The following is a 7,640-nucleotide window of genomic DNA, read 5'->3' as shown; positions in this document are numbered from 1 at the left end:
ACCGAATTTAATGATGATCGGTTCAGCGGTTTTAAAGTTATAAAAGGGTGACATGGCTCATCTCCATCCCCATACTAACTACACCAATGAGATGTAGAAAAGTCTAAAATGACACACTAACGTGACAAAAATACGCCTCATACTAAAAATCCTCTGCATTTCAAGTTGCACGGTTATATTGGAAGAAGTTTTCCAGTTTAGAGAGTACAAATTAACCCCTCCTTGCCTACGCTTATGAGATAGAGCAAAGTCAATATTTTAGTGTTACTTCCCGTGTTCGAAAACCTCTATGTACAAATTTTCACGGCATTCGGTTTAGTAGGTTTTGAGTCTAAAGGGAACAGACAGACAGACATTTACATTTATAGATATAGACGAAAAGATGAAATAGTACATCCCCCTCTTACTACGCCACTGGGATACAGAAAAAAATAAATGTTATAGAACTTACCCACCTATCATTATTGACACGGTGATCAAGTAAGGTATTGAGGAGTTTAAAAATAGTAAATTAAAAATTCAAAAACATCTGTATGTTATATTTTATATATATAATAATATATAAATATATATATATATATATATATATATATATATATATATATATATATATATATATATATATATATATATATATATATATATATATATATATATATATATATACTAGCTGATACCCGGCCCGCGTTGCTGCGCCATTTTTTTTTTTTTTTTTTTTTTTTTTTTTTTGTTTCAGGTGAAGGGGAAATTTGCATCCAAACCCCTGAGGTGACCAACCTCAGGAAGTGTGGGGTTGGTTTGAATCAGTGACCGGACCCACTAAAACCCCTTCAGTCTCCAGCCCATAATACTCCCCGGGACCACCGCTAGGTATTGCTTCGGGGAGCGGCTTTTGTGCTCTGTGCACCCTCTTGGTTCTTTAGGTCTTTTTGCTAACTTAGCTAACTAACCTGGAGACTGGCCGTTAGCTAACACTGGCGTGTCGGTGGTCAACCTGTCGCCTGTTTTGCAATTCTAAAACTATTTGAGAGGCGGCTGTACAAACCGCCCTCCAAATGTTTGGGTCTTTACACATCATCCGAACTAGGTTGTCCGGAGTGGTGTCTGGCCCGCTCACTACCATCATGTCGCTCCGCGCATGCACAAAACGAGGGCACACGAAGAAGACATGCTCAGCAGTCTCTTCCGCTTCCGCGCACTCGGGACACATGGGGGACCCCGCATGCCCGAATCTGTGTAGATACTGCCTAAAGCAACCATGGCCTGACAGAATCTGTGTCAGATGGAAGTTTACTTCTCCATGGCGCCTCCCGACCCATCCGGATACATCCGGAATAAGTCGATGCGTCCATCTACCCTTCACGGAATTGGACCACTCCTGCTGCCATCTGATCATCGAGAATGATCTTCTGGTACCTCGTATGCCCCTTGTGTCACGTTGATCGAAGCATTCTACGTCCTCCTTAATGGCTATGCTGATAGGCATCATGCCGGACAGGACGCAGATTGCGTCGTATGACACAGTTCGATACGCGCTCGCAACCCTCAGGCACATGAGCCTGTAGGTACTTTCCAACTTACCCCGATGTTTACTAGTACCTAGTGCTTTGGACCACACTGGCCCGCCGTATCTCAGTATGGACGAAGTCACGCTAGCTAGAAGTTTCCGCTTGCTGCCGTACACTGCTGAGCTATTGGACATCATGCGAGATAATGCTGCAATAGCCATTGAAGCCCTCTTACAGGCATATTCGACATGGCTCCCGAAGGCGAGCTTGTCATCGATCATCACCCCCAGCAGCTTCAGGGAGCGCTTAGAGGCGATGGTGCAATTCCCGACACTGATCAACGCCTGTTGCTTCGACTTGCGGTTATTGACAACTGAAATCTCCGTCTTATGATGCGCAAGCTCCAGTTTTTTGGAGCGCATCCAGTCCTCGACGACGCTTATAGAGTGCGAAGCCGTCAACTCAACCTCCTCGATCGACTCGCCGTAGACCTCAAGTGTGATGTCGTCCGCAAACCCAACGATCACAACCCCTTGGGGGAGCTTTAGTTTCAGCACTTCATCGTACATGATATTCCACAGTACCGGGCCCAGGATGGAACCTTGTGGAACCCCTGCGGTAATTGGGACACGCCATTAAGTTTACGACAACCGCATATCTCTCAAATGTACATAATTTTGAACAAAAATTAGCATTACCATGTTATATCTATAAGGCTGTATGTATTCTCCCCTAAAAACTGTTTTTCTGTTTTTCTTTCTACGTTTCGATTTCTTTAAAAACTCTAACAAATACATTCGGAAAGAACTCAAAACTTTACGGAACGTTCTGTTACTAAGCTTATTATTTGGGCTAGAAAAAACTAAAGCATTCTCTAATCAAGTAACACGTGCAAAAAACCCACGTAACCCACGAAACATGAACAAATTGAAATGGTTGTTTCGATTACAAATAATTTAAGGAGTGTATTCGTTTTACAAATAAAAAGGGTATCCATTGATTTTGATAACTACCTAAACCTGTTAATGTTGGGTGGTGAACAATTATATCCGACAATATAAGATAATCCATTAATAAAAATATTTGTGCCTATACAGTCAAAGTTTTATCAAGTGGGGTATACGTACTTCGTAAAAAATCGCATAAACACCGGTTGTTTTCCAGAAACCGGAATTCTTCATATTGGACTTGGTCTGTTAAGTCGATTTTCGGCCACTGGCTGTCGTATATGGTCATTTTCAGTAACCGGATGTCGCCATCTTGCATTTTCCAATAGCGTCTGGATTTGATATCAGGTCCCTGGGTGTCATCTCGGTTCTGGACTGTCGATTTTTGTTACCCAACAACCGGAAGTTGCCACTTCGAATGTCAAAATAGTGTCTGGGGACGATTTTTTGCCAATGTGCATCATCTTGATTACAGAAATGCCCGTGTTGGGTTGTTTTTGGCAGTGGTGGGCACAGCTAACCGAAAATTTAGCGACGCTTATCGCTAAGTCGCTAACCGGAAAATTCAGCTCGATAATCGCTAAACGCTAAATGCTAAACCCACATTAGCGGAGCTTTCGCTAATCGCTAATCGCTAACTTTTTAATATGTATATATCATTCCGCGTCGAACACTCGACAGAAACGGACGTGCAAAGTGGTCGTTCTATTACAATCCGGTCCGTGTGTACGAATAGCCAAACAAAAGAGTGTATTATTCGCGCTAAAGGCCAACTAGATTGTGAGTTGTGTCGATACGTTCTGTACCCGGCTCACAACTTTGGCTGTATTGGTGCAAAATACCAGCTGCAGTTTTGATCTGTGCACCGTGAATAGATCTTTTTAATCCAAGCCCATCAGTTGACAGTCGAGTCCATGTCGCTGTGCTGAGTGATCTCACACCCGGCTCACTGCTGGTGGCTGTATTGGTACTGCTGTACTGGTGCTGCTGGCTGCTTTGGGTGCAGCTTCGAACGATCGGACAACCACTGCTGGAAGGAAGAAGTAAAGAGGTACGTGTTCTTGTCGGTGCTAGTGCGCTAGTGCGCTACATTTAGCGCAATGGATATAGATCCCTCGCCTCCCGTGCCACCATCCCCGAACCCCCCTGACCCTGACCCTTCTGTTACCCCCTCCCCTGTTCATTCTCCAGTCCCCCCTCGCCCCAGGCTTTACCTGGACGGATCTCAACAGGGCAGCTATACTGTTTATTTTCGTCCAAAGGCAGGAGTGAATTCAAAGCGTTTAAACATACTGAAAATTGCTAAAGACCTGACGAAGGGGTACAAGGCCGTGACCGAAATTTCCAAGGTCCGACCTAACAAGCTCCGTGTCGTGGTCAGTGATCTGGCACAGGCCAATGCTATCGCTTGCTCTGAGCTCTACACACGCGAGTATCGCGTCTACATACCCGCACGAGACGTGGAGATCGACGGTGTCATAACCGATTCGAGTCTGTCTGTCGAGTGTATCCTAAAAAGCGCAACCGGTTGCTTCAAAAATACCGAAACACAGGCGAAGATTTTGGATTGTAAGCAATTGCGGTCCATGTCTCTCGTCGGCGGTAAAAAAGTTTACACTCCGTCAGACTCGTTTCGCGTTACCTTTGCCGGATCTGCACTCCCTAGCCACGTCTCGATCGACCGGGTTCGTCTGCCTGTGCGATTGTATGTACCCCGTGTTATGAATTGCACCAATCGCAAGCAGTTAGGCCACACAGCCGCCTACTGCTGCAATAAGGCACGATGTAGCAAGTGTGGGGAGACTCATGCGGAAGATTCTTGCAGTGTTAATGCTGAAAAATGTATTCACTGTAGGGAAAACCAGCATGAGCTCTCCACATGCTCGGTGTACATGCAGCGCAGAGATAAAATCAAGCGGTCACTTAAGGAGCGTTCAAAGCGTTCTTATGCTGAGATGCTCAAGAAGACCGTGACCACTTCTACCATAACATCGAACCCCTTTGATCTGTTGTCCTCTGATGAAACCGATTCTGACGATTCATCAGCGGGAACATCTTATGCCAATCCTGGCGAGTCTAGGAAGAGGAAAAATGTTTCTTCTCCTAAACTTCCCCGTAAAGGTCCTAAGATTTCCCAAAGTGTAATGAAAAGTACGAACAAACCAAACAGTGCTGCGGAAAAAACGAAGCAAACTCCTCCAGGGCTTGCAAATTTAAAGTCCCAGAAGGAGTTCCCAGCACTGCCAGGAACATCTAAAACCCCAGTTGTTCCTTTTGCACATCCAGTTGATGAAACAAACTCTGGATTAGTGAAATTTTCTGACATTGTGGACTGGATTTTTGAAAATTTCAATGTACCCGATCCAATTAAAATTTTTCTTACAGCATTCCTCCCAACAGTTAGATCATTTTTGAAGCAGTTGACTGCCCAATGGCCCCTCCTTGAGGCGATTGTATCCTTCGATGCCTAATTCAACTGCGTATATGAAGGATTCTATCTCTGTCTTACAGTGGAATTGTAGAAGTATTTTACCAAAAATTGATTCGTTTAAAGTTTTGATAAATAAAAACAAATGCGATGCATTTTCCCTTTGTGAAACTTGCCTTACTTCAAATATTGATCTCAACTTCCATGATTTTAATATTATTCGCCTTGATCGAGACACCCCATATGGAGGAGTACTTTTAGGGATTAAAAAGTGCTATTCTTTCTATCGTATTAACCTCCCCTCGATTCCAGGCATCGAAGTTGTCGCATGTCAAATGACAATACAAGGTAAAGAGCTTTGTATTGCCTCAATATATATTCCTCCCAGAGCACAGGTTGGGCAACGGCTGCTCATTGATTTAATAGAACTTCTTCCCTCGCCACGTTTGATTTTGGGAGACTTCAACTCTCATGGCGTGGCTTGGGGCTCCCCATACAATGATAACCGCTCCTCTTTAATCTATAACCTTTGCGATGACTTCGACATGACTATTTTAAACAACGGTGAAATGACACGTATCCCGAAACCTCCAGCGCGCCCAAGCGCTTTGGATCTATCCTTATGTTCGACGTCGCTACGGTTGGATTGCACATGGAAGGTAATCCTTGATCCTCACGGTAGCGACCATTTGCCTATTCTTATTTCAATTATTAACGGGTCAACTCGCATGCGACCAATCGACATTCCGTGTGAGGTCATACGGAATGTCAATTGGTCGCATGCGAGTTGACCCGTTAATAATTGAAATAAGAATAGGCAAATGGTCGCTACCGTGAGGATCAAGGATTACCTTCTATGTGCAATCCAACCGTAGCGACGTCGAACATAAGGATAGATCCAAAGCGCTTGGGCGCGCTGGAGGTTTCGGGATACGTGTCATTTCACCGTTGTTTAAAATAGTCATGTCGAAGTCATCGCAAAGGTTATAGATTAAAGAGGAGCGGTTATCATTGTATGGGGAACCCCAAGCCACGCCATGAGAGTTGAAGTCTCCCAAAATCAAACGTGGCGAGGGAAGAAGTTCTATTAAATCAAAGAGCAGCCGTTGCCCAACCTGTGCTCTGGAAGGAATATATATTGAGGCAATACAAAGCTCTTTACCTTGTATTGTCATTTGACATGCGACAACTTCGATGCCTGGAATCGAGGGGAGGTTAATACGATAGAAAGAATAGCACTTTTTAATCCCTAAAAGTACTCCTCCATATGGGGTGTCTCGATCAAGGCGAATAATATTAAAATCATGGAAGTTGAGATCAATATTTGAAGTAAGGCAAGTTTCACAAAGGGAAAATGCATCGCATTTGTTTTTATTTATCAAAACTTTAAACGAATCAATTTTTGGTAAAATACTTCTACAATTCCACTGTAAGACAGAGATAGAATCCTTCATATACGCAGTTGAATTAGGCATCGAAGGATACAATCGCCTCAAGGAGGGGCCATTGGGCAGTCAACTGCTTCAAAAATGATCTAACTGTTGGGAGGAATGCTGTAAGAAAAATTTTAATTGGATCGGGTACATTGAAATTTTCAAAAATCCAGTCCACAATGTCAGAAAATTTCACTAATCCAGAGTTTGTTTCATCAACTGGATGTGCAAAAGGAACAACTGGGGTTTTAGATGTTCCTGGCAGTGCTGGGAACTCCTTCTGGGACTTTAAATTTGCAAGCCCTGGAGGAGTTTGCTTCGGTTTTTCCGCAGCACTGTTTGGTTTGTTCGTACTTTTCATTACACTTTGGGAAATCTTAGGACCTTTACGGGGAAGTTTAGGAGAAGAAACATTTTTCCTCTTCCTAGACTCCCCAGGATTGGCATAAGATGTTCCCGCTGCTGAATCGTCAGAATCGGTTTCATCAGAGGGCAACAGATCAAAGGGGTTCGATGTTATGGTAGAAGTGGTCACGGTCTTCTTCAGCATCTCAGCGTAAGAACGCTTTGAACGCTCCTTAAGTGACCGCTTGCATTTATCTCAGCGCTGCATGTACACCGGGCATGTGGAGAGCTCATGCTGGTTTTCCCCACAGTGAATACATTTTTCAGCATTAACACTGCAAGAATCTTCCGCATGAGTCTCCCCACACTTGCTACATCGTGCCTTATTGCAGCAGTAGGCGGCTGTGTGGCCTAACTGCTTGCAATTGGTGCAATTCATAACACGGGGTACATACAATCGCACAGGCAGACGAACCCGGTCGATCGAGACGTGGCTAGGGAGTGCAGATCCGGCAAACGTAACGCGAAACGAGTCTGACGGAGTGTAAACTTTTTTACCGCCGACGAGAGACATGGACCGCAATTGCTTACAATCCAAAATCTTCGCCTGTGTTTCGGTATTTTTGAAGCAACCGGTTGCGCTTTTTAGGATACACTCGACAGACAGACTCGAATCGGTTATGACACCGTCGATCTCCACGTCTCGTGCGGGTATGTAGACGCGATACTCGCGTGTGTAGAGCTCAGAGCAAGCGATAGCATTGGCCTGTGCCAGATCACTGACCACGACACGGAGCTTGTTAGGTCGGACCTTGGAAATTTCGGTCACGGCCTTGTACCCCTTCGTCAGGTCTTTAGCAATTTTCAGTATGTTTAAACGCTTTGAATTCACTCCTGCCTTTGGACGAAAATAAACAGTATAGCTGCCCTGTTGAGATCCGTCCAGGTAAAGCCTGGGGCGAGGGGGGACTGGAGAATG

The sequence above is a fragment of the Wyeomyia smithii genome, chromosome 2, assembly GCF_029784165.1.
Source record: "Wyeomyia smithii strain HCP4-BCI-WySm-NY-G18 chromosome 2, ASM2978416v1, whole genome shotgun sequence".
NCBI lineage: Eukaryota > Metazoa > Arthropoda > Insecta > Diptera > Culicidae > Wyeomyia > Wyeomyia smithii.
The sequence above is the reverse complement of the archived record's forward strand: the minus strand, read 5'-3'. Positions refer to the sequence as shown.